Raw genomic sequence first — 22,936 nt, 5'->3', positions numbered from 1 at the left:
GTGGGGATCCACCAAATGGCCATCAACAGGAGAGCAGATGGACACATGGTGGTAAATTCGTACAATGGGATAGCACACAACACGTTAAAAGAAAAAACTACTGCTAAACACAACAACGTGGCTTAGTCTCACAGGCAATATGCTGAGCTGAAGAAGCCAGACACACAAGAGTGTGTCTTGTAGGGTCCCGTCTATGTGAAGCCCGAAACCGATCTCTGATGATAGAAGCCAGAGAAACTGATGCTGAGGGAAACTGCTGGGAGCTGGAAGAGCCCAATATCTTGATCTGGGTGGTGGCTACATGCATGTCCACACGCAAAAATGGGTCAAGCTCTGCAACTAAGATCTGTGCACCCTAGTGAGTATTACACCTTGATAAAGAAAATAAAGTGAAAAACATAAGAAATCTCAAGCCTTCATAACGACCCACATTTATCAAGAACTTACTATGTTCCACACCCAGGGCTTTACGTGCAGTAGCTCATTCACTCCACACACATCACACACACACACAACACGGGCACACCAATGAATGCATATGCCAAACACACACACCAACACACCGCGACACACATACCAAACACACACACAGACACATAAAACCCCAAACAATACACACCTACTCACACACACCCACATGCGTGTGCACACACACCCACCAGCTGCAAGGTACAGCTGAGCGCTGAGCCTTCGGGAGGATGAGAACACGGGCAGAGCTCCAGAGTCCTGCTGTCTAAGCTCCCTGTGCTTCAGTCTTCCCATCTTTGAAGTGGGAGTGAGCACAGACATATGGTCACATGCCCCAGTTAGCACAGGGCCAGGTGCACCCAAAGCGCTCACAGCCAGCCCTGCTGAGGGAGGACACACCAGGAGAGAGTGGTGTGGGGGGCCGGGCAGGTGGATGGCCTGGTGCAGCGTGTCCTGGGAGGGGGCGGGGTGGGGGCACCTGTTGGTGTGAGTGTTCGCATCTCTCTCCCATGTCAGTTTTCTAATACCTTTCAAGCTTGTCACTGTATTCCTTCCTCCCAATAGCCGGGAGGGACCATCATGCTAATTCCACCTAAAGAGAAGTCACGCCTCCCCTTGTTGTGAGGGGATAACCGACTACACAGCAGTTCTTGTTCTTTATTTTTGAAAAGCAAGGAAAATTGTGATTTCTTTTCAAGGACTGGCAGGTTTGGAACTCACAGAATCACTAAGGCACAGCCAGGTGAGGAATCCGAGGCACAGAGATGGAGAGTGGCCACTTGCCAGGTCACACAGTGAGTGAGGGGTGGGACCAGAACCTGTTCAAAAGTCAGATTTTGGGGTCAGGCCAGTGGTGCAGCAGCTACATTCACACGTTCTGCTTCGGCAGCCCAGGGTTTGCCAGTTCGGATCCCAGGTGCGGACCTACACACTGCTTGTGAAGCCATGCTGTGGTAGGCGTCCCACATATAAAGCAGGGGAAGATGGGCACGGATGTTAGCTCAGGGCCAGTCTTCCTCAAAAAAACAAAAGTAAGATTTTAACTACACTAAAGACTGGCTTTTAATGCAACAGCATGAAATGAAGGTGGGGTGAGAGGAGAAGTAAAACCCAGCTCTGCTTCCTCCCCAGTTCTTCAAAGACCCGCCTCCCTGTCGACTAAAACCCCCACACAGCTCCTGTTAGAACAGACACCGAGTCCTGACCTCCTTTCTTGCTGGAGGGTCACCAAAGATGCAAACAAGAATCAGGCTCAAGACTTTCCCCACCCACACTCAGAACCACATCCCAGCCAGAGGGAACAGAGGAGAACTCAGACCTCATTAGTGTTGCTCCTGGGACCCAGGCAAAACACATTCCCAAAGGTCTACGGCTTCAGACGAAGCTGTCTGGGAACAAAAAGATGGAAAAGTCCCGGATCTCAGGGCTGAGCTGTCAGGCGAGCATCAGTCAATAGGAAGGATTGTGGCCTAGCCATCCTGAACACTGAGGCTTGGCCGACGTGTGGGTAGGGCAGTCCACAAAGGAAGCTGTCTTGGCAGTGGATGAGAGAACTTCTAGCAAAATCCAAACTTGGTGCCATCCCTGAAGTCTTAAATTGAGCTTCTTACGTGATGAGTTAGTGGTTAATCCACTCAGCTGAGACCTTGGGCCTTCAGGCTGCCTGGAAGGAAGGCAGAGAAAGGACCTTGGTTTTGGTTACTTAGCCCCAGTCCAATAACCGCTGGGAAACAGTGCAACAGACACATCCCACGCCTGCCCGCAAGTCTCTCCAGCAAGCAGCCTCGAGAGCTCCTCCCACATCTTCGCTTTATCCAGTCTTCGCCGTGTACCTCTTGCCCACGCGAGCTCCACTTGCCAATGCCTCTGGGCCCACTGTGTCGTGATCTTCCCAGTTACGACCCACGTGCTTTGGCCAGCACACAGGGTACTCTCCATCCTTTCTGACCTGCGTTTCCTGATTTCAGCACCCCTTCTGTCCTGTGTAACAGCACAGCTCAGGCAGGGGCGGACAGTAGCGCCCCCACCAGTTTCTCCCCAGCCCCACGAATAGGACCTGATAGGGGGCCCTGGGGCTGAAGCCATTGTCTCAAACACAACCAAAGGGTATGAGTACACCAGTCCCTCTGCATGGCCGGGGGATTAGTTCTGCCCCCCTCCCCCAAATCTGTGGAAGTTCAAGTCCCTTATCTAAAATGGTGCAGTATTTGCCATCCTCCCACATACTTTAAATCATCTTTAGGTTACTTATACAATGTACGTGCTATGTATGGAGTTGTTATACTGTATTATACAGGGAACAATGACAAGAAAAAGAAAGTCTGTGTGTGTTCCATACAGACGCAACCATTGTGGATCTTCCATCTGCAGTTGGTGGAGGTCTGGAACGGCGGACGTGAAGGGCATCTTGCAACGCCCTGGAATGCTTCCTGTAGGAAAAACGAACTAACAAATCAAGTCACCCGATTGACCCATGCCTGTTGGGGACAGGTGTGGAAGCTCGGAGGACGAGCCTGATGACAAGAGGTTCCTGCCCTCCAGATGCTCCCGTCCTTGGAGTGAGGCTGACACACAAAGAGGGAGTGACCCCACAGCTTTGGGGACATTTTTAGAGCTGCACAAGGGAAGCAGGCCTTCATTGGAAACAAGCACAGCTGAAGGTTGGGGCGGTCCTTACAGGGTTGTGGAAATCCTGCAGGAGGAAAGATGGCTTCCCTGGGGGAGGCCACATCCAGTTGTCTGTCTCTCTGTGGGTCTCGGTCTCCTTGCCCTTCTCTCAGGCTCTCTCTTTGTCTTCCTTTGTCTCTGTCTCATTCTCTCTTCCTCCCTCCTTCCCTCCTCTTTGGGTATCTGCTGCTGTTTCTTGCCACCAGCTCGCCTCCTCTGCTTCCTGCTCCCCTGCAACTCTGCAGGCCAGCGTCCAGTGCCCAGGTCTCTGGACTCCTGTCCTAGCGCCCTTCCAGCTACAGGACACCACCCCCAAAGGAACCCAGAGAAACAAAGAACGATAGCGGTACTCCTCCCAGAATCCTAAACTCAAGAGAATTAGAAAGACTTAGGAGAGAATCTAATCCAACACTTAAAAAAACCCATTAAGGTATAATTTACATATAGTAAAGTGCACACATCTTAAAGGTACAGCTTGATGGCTTTGACACACGTATACACACACGTAACCACCACCCAGATCAAGAAGAAGACACTTCCGGCTCCTCAGAAAGTTCCTTCATGTCCCTTTCCAGTCAATTCCTACCTCCCCAGAGGCAAACCCAATCTGAACCTTTCACCATAGTTTTGTTAAGCCATCCTAGAACTTCCTTTAAATGGAATCGCACAGTTTATAGTCCTTGGAATCTGGTTTATCACGTTCAGCATAATGCCTGTGAGATTCATCCGTATTGTTGTGCGTATCAGAGTTCGTTCCTTTTATGGCTCAGCGGCTGAGCAGTATTCTGTTATATGGGTTTGTTGTATGGATATATCCCAACAGGTTTATTCATTCACCTCTTGGTAGACATTTACGTTGTTTCTTGTTTTGGACTATTATGAATAAAGATGCTATGAACATTTATATAAAAGTCTTTATGAGAACTTCGGTTAAGCAACAAAGTGAATATGCTGGCGCAAATCACTGAAAACTCCAGTGATGGTGAAGGCTTCAGGCGTGGCTTGATCTGGAGGCTCCCAATCTCATCAGCCTCCCCTCCATTTCTCTACTATGATTTTAACTTTGCTTTCCTGTACGCGTGAGCTCATTCTCAGACTGGTTGACCTCTCCAACCCCACTAGTAGCTCAACCTTTGTCCTTTGCTTATCCAATTAGCAAACATTTATGTAGCCAGCTCTGTGCCAAGCACTGAGCTATAGGTGGGGAAACAATAAGTGAGCAAGATCTGTCTTTGCCCTCATGGAATTCACGATCTCCTGGGAGAGACAGAAAGATGAAAACATAAGCCCACAAATAGCTATATAGAAGCCAGGAGCTCCAAGTGAGATGAGGGATTCTGGAAGAGGACGGGGAGACATGTCAGTGACCGGCCTATTTGGGGACAATAGGATAAGGCCATAAAAGTTTTATTGCTTTCAGCTCTGTGTGTTTCTCTGGGAAGTCTCCCTGCTGCTGCCCAGATGGAATCTTCCAGACGTCCGATGTCCACACGGGCCTGTTTGCCTCTCACAGACTTGTTTATGAGGCAAGCCTTGGGGAAAGCATTCCTTGTTCAAATAGATGATTAACCCCCTGCAGGAGAATGCTGTGGCCTTGAGGCTGGAGAACTCTATGTTCCACATTAGTGTTAGTCTCTCCTTAAGGACCTTCCGGTCAGCCACCGGGGCTGGTGGGATGGGTTATTTATTGGCCAGATTAAGTGTGTCCTGTCTGCTGGCTATAAAACTGGTGCCAGAGTCCCAGGCAACACTTCCAGGGACAGACCAATTTGTCTCCCAAGGGAAGAGCTCTAAGGGTTGTGGCCTCACTCCCCTCCCATATCATTTCAGGATGGAGAAATTCCAGATGAGCATGGATAGTCTGCCCCAAAGGGGTTTCACTCAAGGGCATCTATTCATTTTACAACTATTTTGTTCGTGCCTGGTACACACCAGGCACTGGGCCAGGCTCCGGGGCATGGTAACAAGCGAGACAGACCCAGCAGAGCTCACAGTCAGGCAGGGAGACAGATACCCATCAAACCATTACCCGTATGTTCCGTATGTAGGTATAAACCGTGGTAACTGCCACAAAAAAGCACAAGGTTTTTAGGTGGATATATAAGGGTGATCTTAGATTAAGGATTCAGTGACATCTGAGTTACAGAGATCTGAAGCACAAGTCATGCAAAAAGGAGGGGAAGGCAACAGAACAGCATGTGCAAAGGCACTGAGGGAAGACACACCAGGGCGTATCTAAGGTGCTAAGAGAAAGCAACGTGGGTAGAGCAGTGTGAGCACAGGGGAGAGAGACTCAGCTCGGGGGAGGGCAAACCTCACAGCCCGTGTGTGGTCTGAGGAGTCCGGATTTTCTTCTAAGAGCCATGAGAAGCTATGGAAGGTGGAAGGAGGAGGCTGACATCGTCAACCTCCCTCCTTCAGGCTGTCTCTCTCTCTGATTCTTCTTGCGCACTGGAGGATCTTTCTAAACTAGCTCTTATCCCACCGCTTCCAGCTTAGGACCCGTCAGTGGCCATTCATGGTGGATATGAAATCGAATCTCCTGAGCAGGGCCTTGAGGTCTTCAGGATTGGTGGGGATTTTTAAGAACAAAGAAGTGACTGTGAGTTCCTTGGAAGTCAGTTTGTTGCCTTTCTTTTCCTGTGAATAACGTCGTGCCATGAGCTGCTTTAGGGCAGAGGTCGTGAAACCACCTTGTCTCATATTCCTCGCAGAGGCCTGAGCACGGACACTGTCATCAACATCATCATCATGGCTTCCATGATAAGCTGTGATTACTGTGCTAAGCATTTTACAGGCTGTATTGGTTAGCTGTTGCTGTGAAACACAACAGCCTAAAATTAGTGACTTATAACCACAATCATTTTTTTAAATCTTTTTTACCTCCTTTGCCCATTTCTCCCACCCCCAGCCCCACCTCTGGCAATCACCAGTCTGTTCTCTGTATCTATGAGCTTGGTTTTTTGTTTTTAGAGTCCACATATAAGAGAGTACATATAAGATTTGTCTTTTCTGTCTGACATTTCACTTAGCACACTGCCCTCAAGGTCCATCCATAATGTCACAAATGGCAAGATTTCCTTCTTTTTTGTGGCTGAATAATATAAATATCACAATTTCCTTATCTATTCATTTATTGATGGACGCTTCAGTTGCTTCCATATCTTGGCTATTGTAAATAATGTTGCAGTGAACATGGTGGGTGAAGATATCTTTTCGAGTTAGTATTTTCGGGTTCTTTGGATAAATACCCAGAAGTGGAATTGCTGGGTCATGTGGTAGTTCTATTTCTAATTGTTTGAGGAACCTCCATATTGTTTTCCATCTGCACCAATTTACATTCCCTCATCTCCACATCCTCGCCAACACTTGTTATTTCTTGTCTTTTTGATAATAGCTATTCTCACAGGTGTGAGGTGATATTTCACTGTGGTTTTGATTTGCATTTCCCTGATGATTAGTGATGTTGAGCCCCTTTTCATGTACCTGTTGGCCATCTGTGTGTCTTCTTTGGAAGAATGTCTATTCAGATCTTCTGCCCATTTTTTAATCAGATTGTTTGTCTTTTTACTATTGAGTTGCATGAGTTCTTTGTATATTTTAGCTATTAACTCCTTATCCTTATTTTCTCCCATTCCGTCAGTTGCCTTTTCATTTTGTTGATGGTTCCCTTTGCTGTGCAGAAGTTTTTTAATTTGATGTAGTCCCACTTGTTATTTTTGTTTTTTGTTGCTTTTGGTGTCAGATCCAAAAAATCATCACCAAGACCAACGTCAAGGAGCCTACTGCCTATGTTTTCTTCTAGGTGTTTCACAGTTTCAGGGCTTACGTTCAAGTTGTTAATCCATTTTGAGTTAATTTGAGTCTATGGTGTGAGGTAGTGGGCCAGTTTCATTCTTTTGCCTGTGGCTGTCCAGTCTTCCCAGCACCATTTAGTGAAGAGACTGTCCTTTCCCCATCATGTACCCTTGGCCCCTTTGTTGTGAATTAATTAACCATATATGCAGGGCTTTGTTTCTGGGCTCTCTGTTCTGTTCCACTGATCTATGTGTCTGTTTTTAAGCCAATACCATATTCTTTTAATTACTATAGCTTTGTAATATAGTTTGAAATCAGGGAGTGTGATGCCTCCAGCTCTGTTCTTCTTTCTCAGGATTGCTTTGGCTTTTCAGGGTCTTCTGTGGTTTCATACAAATTTTAAGATTGTTTTTTCTATTTCTGTGAAGAACGCCATTGGAATTGTGATAGTGATTGCATTGCATCTGTAGATTGCTTTGGGTAGTATGGACATTTTAACAATATTAATTCTTCCAATCCATGAGAACAGAATATCGTTCCATTTACGTCTCTTCTCCAATTTCTTTCATTAATGTCTCGTAGTTTTCATTACGCAGGTCTTTCACTTCCTTGGTTAAATTTATTCTTAGGCATTTTATTGTTTTTTGATGCAATTGTAAATGGGACTGTTTTCTTCATTTCTTTTTCTGATATTTTATTGTTAGTGTATAGAAATGCAACACATTTTTGAGTATTGATTTTGTATCCTACAACTTTACTGAATTCATTTATTAGTTCTAACGGTTTTTTGATGGAGTCCTTTAGCTAGCTCACAATTCTGGGGGTTGGTGACACAGGCTGGGCTCAGTTAGCAGTACTCCGCGTATTGACCAGTCTCTCTAATGCATCTGTGGTAAACTGGAGGCCAGGAGGCTAGCTCTGCTTCTGGGGATTGACTGACTGTCACTGGATTGATGCGGACGACTGGTGCTATGTCTCCCATCATCCTTCAGGTTAGCTTGGGCTTCTTCATATGGTGATGTCAAGGTCCCAAAGTGAGAAGGTGCACTCACTCAAAATGAGAAGGTATGTTCGGTTGGCCAAATCAAGTTACAAGGCCATCCTGTACTCAGGGAAGAGGAGAAAGAGACTCCACCATGAGATAGGAGGCATGGATATCAGGGAGGGTGACAAACTGGGGTCATTTTTACAAACAACCCATCTCACAGGCATTATCTCATTTTATCCTGAAAAAGGCAAAATTGAAGACCTATTTTACAGATGAAAGAGGCCAAGGCACAAAGAAGATAGGTATCTTACTCAAGAAGCTAATATTTAATAGAGTTGAGATTCAAACCCCAGAGTTTATGACGCCACAATCAACATGTGGTCTTAACTGATAAAATGTACTGCCCACTCCCCACCTCCTCGTATAGAAAGACTTAGGAAGTATGTTTCCCACTAGGCCAGTTGTCATTGTCGTTGTCATCGTCATCATCATCATCATCTTTATGAAACGTCAGTGATATGCAGGCACTATTCTAAGTGGATTACATATATTAACTCATTTAATTCTCCCAACAGCGCTATGGGGTATACAGATTAATAATCCTCCCATGTAATCTAGGTCAGGATTAGAAATTTCATGACAGCAGGGAGATTGTACTCATTTTGACATTCCCCACAGGTAGCACAGAACCTGGCACACAGTGCGTACACTCTTACCAGATGTTTGCTTCAAGAGTCAATGAGTGAGTAGCAGCCCCAAGGGAACAATCATTAGTCCAATGTTACACGAAGTGGGACTAGACCCCGGATCCCTGACCTCCGTCCCACGGAAACTTTGTCATCAGGACCTCCTGCTGCTTCACTTCCCCAAAGTGGCTGAAAAAAGAACAAACAAAAGATTTGGGATGTGCTGTTTCTGTCTTCCAGAAGGTGCCCCAAACCACACATAGCTCCCCAAATGTACATCTGCGAATATTTGGCATCCGTATTGCACGTGGAAACAGCACTGGGCCCAGAGTCCAAAGACTCAAGTGAGTCACCCACTTGATGTATGATCCTGGGCAAGCCACCAGGGTAAGACTTAACTTCCTTTGTCGGAAACACAGGGCTATGAATCCCTGCCTACACATCAGGGCCACAGCGGAGAGCAGGGGAGCTAGCAGACACAAACTACCACACAGCAGGAGATCGCACCCAACTCAGCCTACAGACCTCCCCCGGGTCACTCAACTCCACCAACCGTGTCCCAACCTCGGCCTCATTTGCTTGCTCAGGGGAGCCCTGGCCCCACCGCAAGCTCATCTCCTAACTGCTGTGGGCCAGCCTCCCCCAGAGTCCTGTCTGGATGTCGGCATGGCTTCCCCTCACCTCTGCTGCAGGAACCACACCGCCCCAGTGCCCTGGTCCAACCAGACCAGACACTCAAAGGCTCTTGTTTCTAGATTCAGGGGAAGCGCTGTGCCCTGGGGTGTCCATGCTGTGCCCTGGGGTGTCGAACCTGGATTCCCCAGTAGCTGTCCAAAAGGGCCGCACAAAACATTCAGGGGAGTTAAAGCTCCATGGGGTAAATTTGGACCAATGAAAGACAGGAGATGGGAAACCATCATTGGATAAATTCCTCTCCTTCCCCTCCCAGACACTCTTCAAGGTGTCCCAGTTCCATATGGCTTCTCTGGAGACAGGGCGTGGCTGAGAGACCTTTCTGGTGCTGCTGTGACCAGCTTAGCAATGACCACCTTGTGTTTGCTTTCTCTCTTTCCCTGCTTCCCCTCCCATTTTCCCTCTATCTGTACACCTCACCCCCACCCTGCAATGAAATATTGGTACCTAAGCTTTCCTTCCAACTCTATTGTCTGGGCAACCCAGCCTAAGATAAAGAGAAGAAATTGAGAAAGTTGGCAAACTTTCAAAACTCAGAAACTCATAGGAGGACTGCCCGTATCTAGTGTTGGCGAGGACGTGGAGCAACTGGAACTCTCGTACACTCCTGGTGGGAATGCAAAATGGGACAGCCACTTGGGAAAACAGTTTGACAGGTTCTTAAAAAGTTAAATATACACCTACCATGTGACCCAATATTTCCACTCCTAAGTCTTTATCCAAGAGAAAAAATACATATATCCACACAAAGATTTGTATATGAATGTTTACAGTAGCTTTATTTATGATAGCCCCAAACTGGAAACAACTGAAATGTCCCTAAACTAGTGAATGTATAGACAAATGGTGGTATATTCATGTCATGGAGTTCTACTCAGCAATAAAAATGAAAGAACTATTGGTATACACAAAAGGCGTGAATTTCAAAATAATTATACTGAGTGAATGAAGCCAGACAAAGAAAGAGCACATACTGTTTGATTCCATTTACATGAATTCTAGAACATGCAAACAAATCTATAACAGCAGAAAGCAGGTCGGGGTTGCCTGGGGACAGGGCTGGAGGAGGGATGGATTGCAAAAGGGCACAAGGAACCTTTTGGGGGTGATGGAAATATCTGTCATTTTGATAGTTTCATGGGAACATACTTAAAAAGATATAAAGAAAAAAGTCACCAGGCCCGAAGTGAATTCAACCAAATCCTTAGAGAAACAATAACTCCAATGCTATTTAAAGCATTTCCGTGCATAGAGAAAAAAGGAAAGCCTCTAAATTCCTTTTATGAAACCAGCGTAACTTTGATACCAAAAACCAGGCAAAAATAGCACATTAATGAAGCGTATGCTGCTCTGTGTGTGCTTGTGGAGTTATTATTAACTCTGTAAATCAGCTACACTGCATCTGACCTAGTTTCAAGATTTTTCTTTGTCTTTGGTTTGCAGAAGTTTAATTACACTGTGTCTTTGTGTGTGAATATCCTGTTTGGGGAAATTAGCAACCAGGTAAGACGGGAGGAGGAGGCACCGGGACCTCTAAGACGGACGCCGATGGGAGGGCTTCTGACTGGCGGGATCCAGAGCTAGGAGGGGAAACTCAGGCCTCCAGTGTGGTTGACGCCTCCATGCCTCTCTTGGAACATCTCTCCTTGCCTGATCCACCCCCGCTCGCCGGGCCCACAGCTCCCACCTTAGGTTGTGCCTTCATCATCTCCTGCCTTTTCTTAAAAAATCTCTGGCAGTCTCTGAGCTGCTTCTCCCTGCAATTCATCCTCTGTGATGTGCAGAAATCCAATTATGTCACGTAGCTATAATCCTGTCACTCCTCTGCTCATTTCTTTTCACAGACTCTGCTCCCCTGTGGCCCACAGGACCAGGTGCAAACTTAGGTGCACAGCCGGACACCACAGCCTCATTCTCCACAACACTGTCACCCCACGTTCCGTAAAATGTTCTGGCCAAAAGACTTCACCATATTGTTCATGTCAACAAAATGAAAAGGCAACCTATGGAATGGGAGAAAATATTTGCAAGTCATGTATCTGATAAGGGGTTAATATCCAAGATATATAAAGAACTCATACAGCTCAACAGCAAAAAACAGCAATCAGATTAAAAAATGGGCAGAGGATCTGAAAAGACATTTTTCCAAAGAAGACATACAGATGGCCAACAGGTACATGAAAAGATGCTCAACATCACTAATCATCAGGGAAATGCAAATCAAAACCACAGTGAAATATCACCTCACCTCTGTCAGAATGGCTGTTATCAAAATGACAAGAAATAACAAGTGTCGGCGAGGGTGTGGAGAAAAGGGAATCCTTGCACACTGCTGGTAGGAATGCAAACTTGTGTGGCCACTATGGAAAACAGTATGGAGATTCCTCAAGAAATTAAAAATAGAACTACCATATGATCTAGCAATTCCACTTCTGGGTATTTATCTGAAAGAAATGAAATCACTCTCAAAGAGATATGTGCACTCTGATGTTCATTACAGCATTGTTTACAGCAGCCAAGATATGGAAACAACCTAAGTGTCCACTGATGGATGAATGCATAAAGAAAACGGAATATTGTTTAGCCACAAAAAAGTAGGAAATCTTGCCATTTGCAACAACATGGATGCACCTTGAGGGCAGTATGCTAAGTGAAATAAGTCAGACAGAGAAAGGCAAATACCATAAGATCTCTCTTACATATGGAATCTGAAAAGACCCAAACTCATAGAATCAGAGAACCCATTGGTGGTTGCCAGAGTTAGGGGGTGGGGGAAATGGGTGAAGGGGGTCAAAAAGTACAAACTTCCAGGGGCCAGCTTGGTGGCATAGTGGTTAAGTTCACGCGCTCTGCTTTGGCAGCCCGGAGTTCGCAGGTTCAGATCCCAGGCTCAGCCCTAGCACCACTTGTCAAGCCACGCCGTGGCGGCATCCCACATAAAATAGAGGAAGATTGGCACAGATGTTAGCTCAGTGACAATCTTCCTCACACACAAAAAAGTACAAACGTCCAGTTAGAAGGTTAAAAATTTCTGGGCATGTAATGTATAGCGTGGTGACTATAGTTAATAATACTGTACTGCATATTTGAAAGTTGTTAAGAAAGTAGATCTTAAAAGTTCTCCTCACAAGAAAAAATTGTAACTATGTGAGGTTATGGATGTTAACTAAACTTATTTTGTTAATCGTTTCACAATATATCCATATGTCAAATCATTATGTTGTACACCTTTAAACTAATACAATGTTATATGTCAATTATATCTCAGTAAAGCTTAGGGGGGATGTATTAAAAAGTAGAAAAAGTCAATGGAACAAAGATCTGGTTCTTTACACAAGATAAATAAAATTGCTAAACCTCTAGCAAGACTGATAGAGAAAAAAAAAGACACAAATTGCCAACATCAGGACTAAAACAGAGGATATGCCTCCATACCCTGCACACATCCAAAGAATAATACTGGAATTGTATGAGCAACGTACAAACATAAATTAGACAACGGACCAATTTCTTGAAAAACACAAACTACCACAACTCCCTCAATATGAAACAGATAATTTCAATAACACTATAACTATTAAGGAAATCAAATTTATAATTTAAGAAACTCTCAAAAAAGAAATCTCCAGGCTAGACAGTTTCACTGGAGAATCTACCAAACATTCAAAGAAGAATCAACACCGATTCTATACAATCTCTTCCAGAAAATAGGAGAGGAAAGTATCAGTCAAGATTCAATCAGTGAAACAGAATCAGGGACACCATATACATATGTAACATCATGTAGATATCATTCTATATATAAAAGGACTTATTGCAAGGAATTGGCCTGCGCTGTCGCAGTAGGCAGTCAGTAAGGGCAGGCAGAACTGTTGGCCACATCATGAAGCTGCAGTCCATAGGCAGAATTACAGAGAATTTCAGGGAAACCTCAGTTCTGCTTGCAAGACCTTTCAGTTGATTGAATTAGGCCCAGCCAGACAATCTAGGATAATCCCCTTTACTTACAGTCAACTCGTTATGAATATGAATCCACCTACAAAACATCTTCACAGCTGCACCAGATTAGTGATTTGCTGAATAACCGGGGAACTAGAGCCCAGCCAAGCGGAGGGAGAAAACTGAGCCCCACAGTCCACCCCTTGTTAACTTGGCACCCATACACACCTCCTGAAACCATACACAAGCTCCGAAAAAGGAATCGCTAGATCTTCCACCTAATATAATGTAACTATTCTGCCTACAGCTGAAAACACGCTAACCTTTGCCCCAGGAGAGAATGCAAAGCCTCGGGTGATGATACTCCCCTTGCTACGCTGAGACTTAAACACTGTGATGTAAGATTAACTGTTATTAATACGTCTCATGTTAGATGACAGGGGGATAAGGGAGGAAAGACAACAAAAATATTTGCCTAACAGATATACACAAATATTCATAACAAAATAAGGAACGAATACTCATAACTATTCAATCCTCATTTCTGCAACTGGTTATGTGGTTGTCTGATATATATAACTACCTACTTCTACTACCCATGCCATATTCCCTTTGGCCTCAGCTGGTCATGGTTCTTTATCTGGTGGGGTGATCCAAACCGTCATAGCTGAAGGGTCTGGGCCATTAGCAGTTTGGCCTGAATTGGGGTGTCATAGTTTTCCGTTGATGTGAATCACAGGACATGGTGGCATTAAGAGACATCCTAATGGATTTCTTATATTCCAGACATGCTTTTCCTTATCTTATCCAAAAGCCATACTTTGCATATCTTTATTGCCACATCATACCAAGATCTACCAGCGTCCTCTTTACCACTGCGAGTAGAGTCGCCAGTGGCTTTAAATCTAATCCATGAGAGGAACCGTTCCAGTAAACCCAGAACTGATTCAGAAAACTCTTCCTTAAGGCTCTGCTCCTCCAGGACCACTTCTGGTGTCAAAGTCTGCTATCAGTCAGGGTTCAACCAGAGAAGCAGAACCTGTGGGATATATATGTGGATTTATTGCAAGGAATTGACTTACCCATTTGCGGGGGAGGGGGCCGTCTCGGCGGGTCTGAAACCCATGGGGCAGGCTGTCCGGACTCTTGGGCACCAACTGAAGCTGCAGTCCACGTGCAGAGTTTCTTCACCTTCAAGGAAACCTCAGTTCTGCTCTTTAGGCCTTTCAACAGACTGTCATAGATTATTTAGGATAATCTCCTTTACTTAAAGCCACCTGATTATGAATGATAATCACATCTATAAAATACCTTCACGGCAGCACCTAGTGTTTGACTGAATAATTGGGGACTGCAGCCTGGCCAAGTTGACCCGTAAAACACTCCCTAGTTCACTTTTTAAAGCTAGTAAGACCTTGATACCAAACAGGCAAAGACATCAGAGAAATGTCCTGGGAAGAGTGGGAGTCCCATGGGGCTGGCCTCCACCCTCCCAGCAGCCTTGAGAGCACGGTCGCATTTTTCAAGGAACATGTGGCTGCCCAGTTTCCATTTCATGGGGGACAATTCAGCGCATTACGTCAGTTTCAGACTACTTGTGCCTAGTTTGGGAACTCAGTGCTGTGAATAAAAGGGTTCCCTGCGTGTGTGTGTGTGAGTGTGTGTGTTTATTTGTTTGTTTATTCCTTTATTCACTCATTCATCCATTTACTTGGTTTACATTTATCGTGCTAAGCTTATCATGCACTGGATGAAGGAATTTAACATCATGAGATTGTTTCATCTTCCCAATAATTTGACATTTACGAGTGATGAAGCTGAGGCTCGGCGAGGTTATACGGACGGGCCTGTGGACGCTCAGCTGGTGGGTTTTGACTTGACCCCAAAGGCTGTCCTTTTCACGTCCACACTAGAGCTTGGTTCTGGGGCTGCAGACTGTTACCTGAACTTGGGCACCTGGGAGTTCTGTCAGGTACAAGTTCTGTGAATCTCTGGGAAAGGTGCCCAGAGCTTTACGTTGGCTGAGAACCACTGTCGATAACCTGGCTGTCCCAAGGTTCTTGGTCTTGCCCACCTCTGGGCCTCGACTCACGACGTTCCCTCCTAGTTTCCAAGGGTGGGGTAGTGATAAGAGCACAGGCTCTGGAATCAGTCGGGACCCAGTTGTGTGGCCTGAGTCTAGTGGCTTCACCTCACTAAACCAACTACTTATCTGTAAAATGGGGATAATAGTCTGTACCTCATTGGGTGTGGTGGAGATTAAACGACACCGCGCAGGATGCAGCAATCATTAACTGTGTCTACGACTCACCTGGCCATCTTGTTAAAATGCAGATTTGAATTCAGCAGGTCCCAGGAGGAGCCGGAGATGCTGCACGTCTGACAAGCTCCCAGCTGATGCTGTTGCTGCTGGGCCCCGGACCACACTTTGCGTAGCAAGGAGATTGTTCATGTGATGCACTTAGTGTGCTGTCTTGGTAGGTAATAAATGCTCCATGATGGTAGGTATAATAAAGATAATAATAAAAATTCACCTGTCTCTGGAAACCACCCAGATAGTTGCCCTGCCCTCACAGGTTCCTCCGATAAAAGGAAATGTTCCAGTTCACTGGGAGGACAGATTTTTTTCCTAGCACTGACTTCTATGAGGAATTTATCACCTGGATCCTCAGATAAGGGACCCCGATTAGAACAAAGGGTCATGTCTTCTAAAAATAATCCTGCTGCAGGAGCCAGCAAAGAAAAATAGTCACACACAGGTCTCAGGCCAGCTCTGTGTCTGCGGGACCCCAGGCAGGGAACTCAGCCCCTCTGACATTCGATTTCCTACGGGCTGGCCCAGAGCACACGCTTCACAGTGGTGGCTGCACAGCCCTCCCACGCCCTTGCCTGGAGCACAGATATGACAGTACCCTCCTCGTACGACTAGGGTGAGGGCCACAGATAGCATATGTCAAATGACCATAGTTAACGCTTTGGGTCAAGAACTTTAGGTTGAACCGTACGAAATTGCTGCTGGCAACCGTTTTTGACCTGTAAAAATAGCTTGAGCTAATATATGACTTGTTTAATCCTTACAACAAAACTTTGAGGCAGATACAACTTTTATCATCATTGCCACTGTTCCACAGATGAGAAAAGTGAGACCCTGCCCAAGGCACATGGCTGGGGACGGGCAGAGCCAGGATTCAGATGCAGGCAGCCTGGCTACAGAGTTCCATGCTGGCCACCACACGGTCCCCCTTTCCCCTTCCGGGGCCACAAAGAAGACCCTGAATGTGTGTTTCCTCCCACTCAGCTGTGTCTAACGCAGACCCCTACAAAAGCCAAGGGCCCATAGCTAATTGTCCTTTTCTGGCAGCATTTCTGCAAGGAGTTGAGCCAATTCATTCTGGGAATGTTGCTTTCTGGTCATCTGCTAGAGCTTGAGAAGCTGGAGAGGGAAATAGGCTCGGCTGGGCCTTCACAAACAGTACTTATCTGAGTGGCCTCCACCCCAGGAGCTCAATATGGAGACCCAGCATCTGTCATGCAGTCAGGCCTGGCCTCATGGCTGTCAATCTGGCCAAATCACTGGCGACTCACCCACACCTTAGCCCCGCCTGCAACCTGGTCCTGAGATTAGCCCTGGCTCTCTCATATCCCCTCTCACATAAATCCCTCCCTGGGAATGTTGGGCATCATTTTCTGGGCCAGGCACTGTGGTCAGCACCAGTTTAATCATGCCTGCAGCCAGCAAGGAAAGTGCCGTGAATTTCCAGTTTACGAATGAGGCTCAGAGAGAGGAGGGTATTTACTCAAGGTCTCTCACAGTGAGTGACCAGCGAAACCCATTGAACTCTACCTCCACCCTCCTTCCATCATGCTGGATACCACGACCTTCCAGCCAAAGACTCTGAAGAGTCGATGCCTCTGTATCATTGGGAGGAGTGGCACTGGGGTACCTCAGGGGATGGGGAGTAAGGACCGTTCTCAGTCCATGTGGTTGGGTAGGCTTACTCAGTGGGAGTCCCACATTCATATGGCTGCAGGGATTGGCTGAGAGATGGGTATGTGACTCAAGCCAAGCCAATCAGAGTTATCCTGGGGCTTTAGCTGGAACTATTGGGAAAAGATGCCCTCTTTCTGTTGAGGCCACTGAGCAGATAGAATGCTAGCCTGGAGCCGCTGGGGGCACCCTGGCCTCTCCATGGGGAAGGATCTACTTGATATGGAAGCCAAACTAGGGGGAAGTGGAGCCGAGACAGGGAGAAAGACTAATTTCTGATAATACCCTTTGAGGCTCTGCATCCAGCCATGCCTCCATATGTTTCTACTTTCACACCACCCTTGACAGCTCATCACCTTGCAAAGTAGCCCCTTTTGTTCCTGACCTGAAACCCGCCTCTCTGCAACTTACACCGACTCTCCAGTTCTACCAATCTGAGGGGCAGCAAAAGGCTCTAGTGGCAAATGAATATGGTTTCAAATCTCAGGTCTGGCATTTACTCTTCAAATCTCGATTTAAAATTGGAATGATAATATTTATGTTCAAGGGATGTCGTGAGGATTAAGAGCTATTACAAGTGCTTTGCTTTTGTTATCTTGTCATAGCATCACTATTATACTTGTTACCAGATTGTCCCTAGACAGCAGGGACCTCGTCTTATTCAACTCAGATTCCCCAGCACTCAGTAGTGGTTGGCACAGAGTAGGTGCTCAATGAACGCTTGTTGAAATAAATTTGAAGTATATTCTGGCCTCCCACCTACAGTGAGCTACTTGGGGACAGTGGCTCTATCACCCTGAATCTCTTCTTCTTGTCCCTGCCCTCATCTTCACCATTTCTTTACACAACACGGATGGTTTCCCTTCTAAAGAAATGCACTAACTCAATTATTCTGTGAATATTTATCAGTTACAACCAAAGGAATGAAAATAAACTCCCATGGTACAAAGAACCCAGATGTTTGAGGTTAGTTTTCTAACACAATGTCAACTATTTTACTTATTTGATGTTTTTCTCAAGAAACAAAGCAAAGCCAACCGACCCTAGAATTTGGAAATGGAGTCTCTTTCTCACAGTGTCTCTGCTCTCTGTCTCGCTCTTGGGAGTGGTGCGGGCATGCTTGGCAGTCACAGCGGGCTGCTTAAATGGGACACGCAGGTAATGGGAAGCAGCTGCTTGGCCCGTGCTGTCTCTAAGTCCCAAATCGGTGATGAGGTGCTGCAGACAAAAGACAGGCAGTCATGCTTTGGGTGGAGGCCCCACAATCAGCGATTAACTCCTACTTGCTAAGTTCACCAGGCAAAACCGAGTCTGCTGCTAGCCACAGGGCACCAGGCCACGCTCCCTGCACAGACACTGTCCGTCTTTAAAGCCGTGTGCTCCCAGAGAGATGAGCTCTCTGGGCCAAGCCGCGGCCTCCCTCTCTCTGGTGCTGGAGAAATCATCAGCCAAGAGGGACCGAAGCTACGAAAGGCTTCACCTTCCTGTGTGTCCTGCAGTTGCTTCGCGGCTCTATTCCATCATGCTACCCCACACGACAGCCAGATAACCTTCTGAAAACAGTGCTTAGATGGGGAGTCAACAGACTGCCCTGGAAAGGGCCAGCGAGTCAGGGATTCAGGCTTGGTGTGCCAGGTGGTCTCTGTCACAACCACACAGCTCTGCTGTTGCAGCGTGAAAGAGCCACAGAGGAACAAGTGAGCCTGGGCTCCGTTAAACCTTCACCACAAACAGGAGGCAGGCTGGATTTGGCCCTCATTCAAAACTCTGTAACAGCCTCTCGTCCCCGGCAGAGTAAAACCCAGGCTCCTAACGGTGGGCGTCAGGGAGCTGCCGGGGCAGGCCCCTGCCCACATCTCCACCCTTGTTTGGGACTGGAGTCCTCACTCACCACCCCCAGTCACATGTCGAGCTCACTCCTGCCTCAAGGCCTTTGCACTCGCTTTTCCTCTGCCTGGAACACTCCCCCATCCCCACCTCACATGACTCACTCGTTCCCATTATTTAGGTCTCAGCACAAATGTCGCTGCCACCCTCTAAAGGGACCACCCCTTCAACCCTCTGAAGTGACCGTCACCTCCCTCCCATGCCACTCTCTACCATAGCACGTTGTATTTTCTGCACAGCACTAATCACAGTTTTCTCCAGGAGGGTGAGAACCTTATCCCCAGGGCCCTACGCCTGCAGCTGGCGTGCAGCACATACTTGGAGAACGAATGAATAACGGACTGAAGGATCCTTCAGTAACCTCCTAACTGGCTTCCCTCGTTCCCTCCATCCCACTAGCCACTCTGCTGACAGATCTCTGAAAAATGAATATCGGATCCTGGCCTGTCACTGCTTTAAACTCCCTAATAACTTCCCATTGCTCAAAATCCCAACTCCTCACCACTGCGCCAGAGGCCCTGCAGGAACGGACTCCTGCCTGCCGCGCCCAGCCCATCTCTCCCTTTCTGGAGAGCAGGCTGCCCGGAGGGTCCATTGATGTGACCCCAAAGGACACCGCTTGGCATTAGAGGTGTTTTTGCATTGGTATCAGAAAATGGGTTATGTTCCAGGAATTCACTTTGAACAAAAGAATGAGGCCATGAACACCTGCCTCGTGAGAGGCTGGGAAGCTGTCCAGCTTCCTCAAACCCCCCCGCCCGGCTCAGGCTCTCCTGTGACGCGCTCCGGGTTGAAAGAGAGAACACGATCTTTGTGGACTGATGCCAAAGCCCAATGGTGCTTGAGTTTTGGGGGAGGTTGTGGAACATAGAGCTTTTAGGGTTCTTTCTGGCCTGACTGAAAACTACCTGCAAATCAGAGCGAAAAAGATGAGGGGTGGAGCTGCCAAGAGAACAAGTAAGCAGAGTGGGTAGCAGTGGGGTCATGGACTCCTATACAACCATGCAGTTTATACTGTTTTCTCCACTGCTGCAATTCAACTGGATGAAATTCTACAGCAAAGATAGGGTCACGTGGATCACCAGCCCACACGGGTCTGGTATAGCTTATTGCTTTGGCTATATGGGGAAGTTTAGAAAGCTGCCACTTTATGGCTTCTTCTCAGCTGGGCCTAGAGAATAACAGCAAAGTGGCTAAAAGTAGCACCAATTCTCTAACTGATGTTGCATAAAGTAGGTAATTGAAGTTAGAAGAATATCCCTTCTTTCATGGGAGTTGACAAAAATACTTTCATTTTAGGGGTGTGTGTGGGGAATGACCCTTAAGCATCTCTGTTTTTCTGAATTGGCTTTCCTGAACAGGAGCTCACTGATGATGCTCTACAGTGCAGAGTTATCAGCAAGACAAAATGAGCACCCCACTTCTGGGCAATTTTTTTTTAAGGAAGATTAGCCCTGAGCTAACTGCTTCCAATCCTCCTCTTTTTGCTGAGGAAGACTGGCCCTGAGCTAACATCCGTGCCCGTCTTCCCCTACTTTATACGTGGGACACCTACCACAGCATGGCTTGCCAACTGGTGCCATGTCCGCACCCGGGATCTGAACCAGCGAACCCTGGGCCGCCGAAGCGGAACATGTGAACTTAACTGCTGTGCCACCAGGCCGGCTGGGCATTTTTAAAGCCAGGCCAATGCACCAGGCATCCCACCCTGTCAGGCTTATGAAAGTGACCACATAGTATCTCTGTCCTCCGACCCATTTGACCTTGACTTTTCACTTTACCTCTTCTCCACTAGTGTGAATTCTTATCTCCCTGCCCTGAATTCCTACCTCTTTCTGATTATCTCTGGATTTGGCCCCTTCCTGACACTTAGGTCCTGGCTCTCCTTCTAAGGGTCTGCCTAGCTTGCTCACTCACCTCATCTTAGTTCCACTGTCTCCTGTGGCCCTAAGTGGTGCCTGGTGGGGAAGCCTTGGCCCTGAGCCACTGAGCAGGGTGGAGAGGTACTGTGCTAGGTTATGATGATATCATGGAGAACAGAACAGACATTGTCTCTCCGCTCGATGCATTTGCAACCTCTTCTGCAACATCCCATCCATCGGTTACCCTCCACTACCAGAACATCTCCAAGGCCAGGACTTCCTAGGACTGTCCTTTTCATTTTCTGACAACTTTATCGGAAAGCTCAAGCTGTCAACAAGCTTGAGAGCCGCCCTGAAGTCATCTGTTTCCTGCAGAGTGCTGACGGTGTGGTGTGAACTCCGAGACAGCTGTCAACGTACATTCCGCCTCACACTTGCTGAGACCAGTGCTGGAGCATGCGACACAAATTAATCACTTCCACTTCTCACCAGCACAAGCTCCTTGTGCTCTTTCTGCCTCCGGTCATTCATGCTCAGCAGATAACCGATAGCCGTAGCACTGTGTGGAACATGGGCAGGATTCCGGGCGAGCCAGATATAGTCCGTTATCGCTGCCGTTACAGTGTGTGGGCTCATTGAGAAGTTACGGGACACTTTATCAATGAGGGAGGCTGTCCCAGAAACGCTGGCGTTGGGTTTCGAGTGAAGCAATGGAGGTCAAGATGAAGGTTGCTGAGATAGCAGGCCCTGCTGTCTGACATGCTTTCCCAGTGAGGTCAAACATCAATGTCACGGCCATCTTCCCAGGGGAAACAAACCACAGAGTGCCAGAGCTGGAAACCCCTGGAGGCTTTACGTGGGAAGGAAACCAGACCCAGCAAGAGGACAGGACTGGCCCAAGGTCCTATAGGGAGCCAGTGTCAGGGACTCAGGTTTACAAGAAAAAGAAGGGCCCCTTTGCCCTTTGCAAGCAGGATCAGGCTTTGAGAAGGGGGAACAGCATCTTTGAGGGTATAAATGTTCTGCTTTTCTGCCTTTAAAACAAATAAGGAGGTCAGTAGGGAGTCAGGGATGAGCCATTTCTTTAGAATCCCACTTGAAGCACGACTTACATTTGATGTACACGAAATATCTGTTTTTCAAAAAAAATTTCACTCGTTTTGAGTTTGAAGTTTTCTTATGTACGTGTGAAAACTAAAATTACAATGATAAGTATTGGCTCCGTTAGAAGAAGAATGATGCAAACTGTTAAATAATGATAGTTTTACATGATTCAACACATTACATGATTCAAATAGAAAATTAGTTCCAATGACGTTGGGTTTTTTCATCCAATTCACTGAAGTTCATTCAGCCAAAGACAATGTGTCTGACATTATTATGAAGGCTTTGTAAATTCAGTTTAAAGTTCAACTAAAGAAAAAAATCATTTGTTTTTGAGGTGGTAAGACGCACAAAAATTTTATTGGGGCACAGCCTCATGATAAAACAATATTCTTACTAAATAAAAATAAGTAAAATAAAAAGCCTACAGAGAAGAAATGTCCTTAGAGCCGTGGTGCACACACACTTCCCAGGGGTTTCACAACAAGCTGCAATGTTAAAAGTCTGAATGTTTGTACAGCTCCGTGGTTAGCATAACAAAACTACAAAATATTTTCATGACAAGACGAATGATAAACAAATAAACAAAAGAAGCCCAGTTCACAACTCCAATTAGCAGGTGAGCTCCTCAACACGCCCCTGAGATCCACATGGAATGAAGACAGACTCACCCACTCATTGATTTAGTAACGGCAATTGTTTATCGAGCACAGCCTCATTCATTCCTTGAGCACACCCTGCTCCAGGCACGGGGCTACAAAGGTTAACCAGACACGCAGCTCCCGCTTTCAGAAAATTCACGTTCTGGTCGGGGCAGGTGGATAATAAGCAAGAATATAGCAAATATAGAATATAG

At 46.6% G+C, this 22,936-nt stretch overlaps 2 long non-coding RNA genes across 2 annotated transcripts in view; both read right to left on the bottom strand.

The window, feature by feature from the left end:
• Positions 1-16,202, bottom strand: part of LOC139075911 (uncharacterized) — a 36,677-nt gene extending 20,475 nt beyond the window's left edge. Inside the window, exons 1-2 of the long non-coding RNA XR_011526833.1 lie at positions 15,551-16,202; positions 14,322-14,473 (exon numbers count right to left, since the gene is read on the bottom strand). This is a non-coding gene — a long non-coding RNA (uncharacterized lncRNA). The remainder of the gene's footprint in view (positions 1-14,321; positions 14,474-15,550) is intronic.
• Positions 16,203-18,117: 1,915 nt separating this feature from the next.
• On the bottom strand, positions 18,118-22,108 carry LOC139075912 (uncharacterized). Its single transcript, XR_011526834.1, has 2 exons — positions 21,032-22,108; positions 18,118-18,445 (listed from the first exon to the last, which is right to left on the bottom strand). It is a non-coding gene; the product is annotated as an uncharacterized lncRNA (long non-coding RNA).
• Positions 22,109-22,936: the final 828 nt, after the last annotated feature.

Source organism: Equus przewalskii, chromosome 15 (assembly GCF_037783145.1).
Source record: "Equus przewalskii isolate Varuska chromosome 15, EquPr2, whole genome shotgun sequence".
Taxonomy (NCBI): Eukaryota; Metazoa; Chordata; class Mammalia; order Perissodactyla; family Equidae; genus Equus; species Equus przewalskii.
Note: the sequence above shows the minus strand (reverse complement) of the source record. Positions and strands in the feature narration are given on the sequence as shown.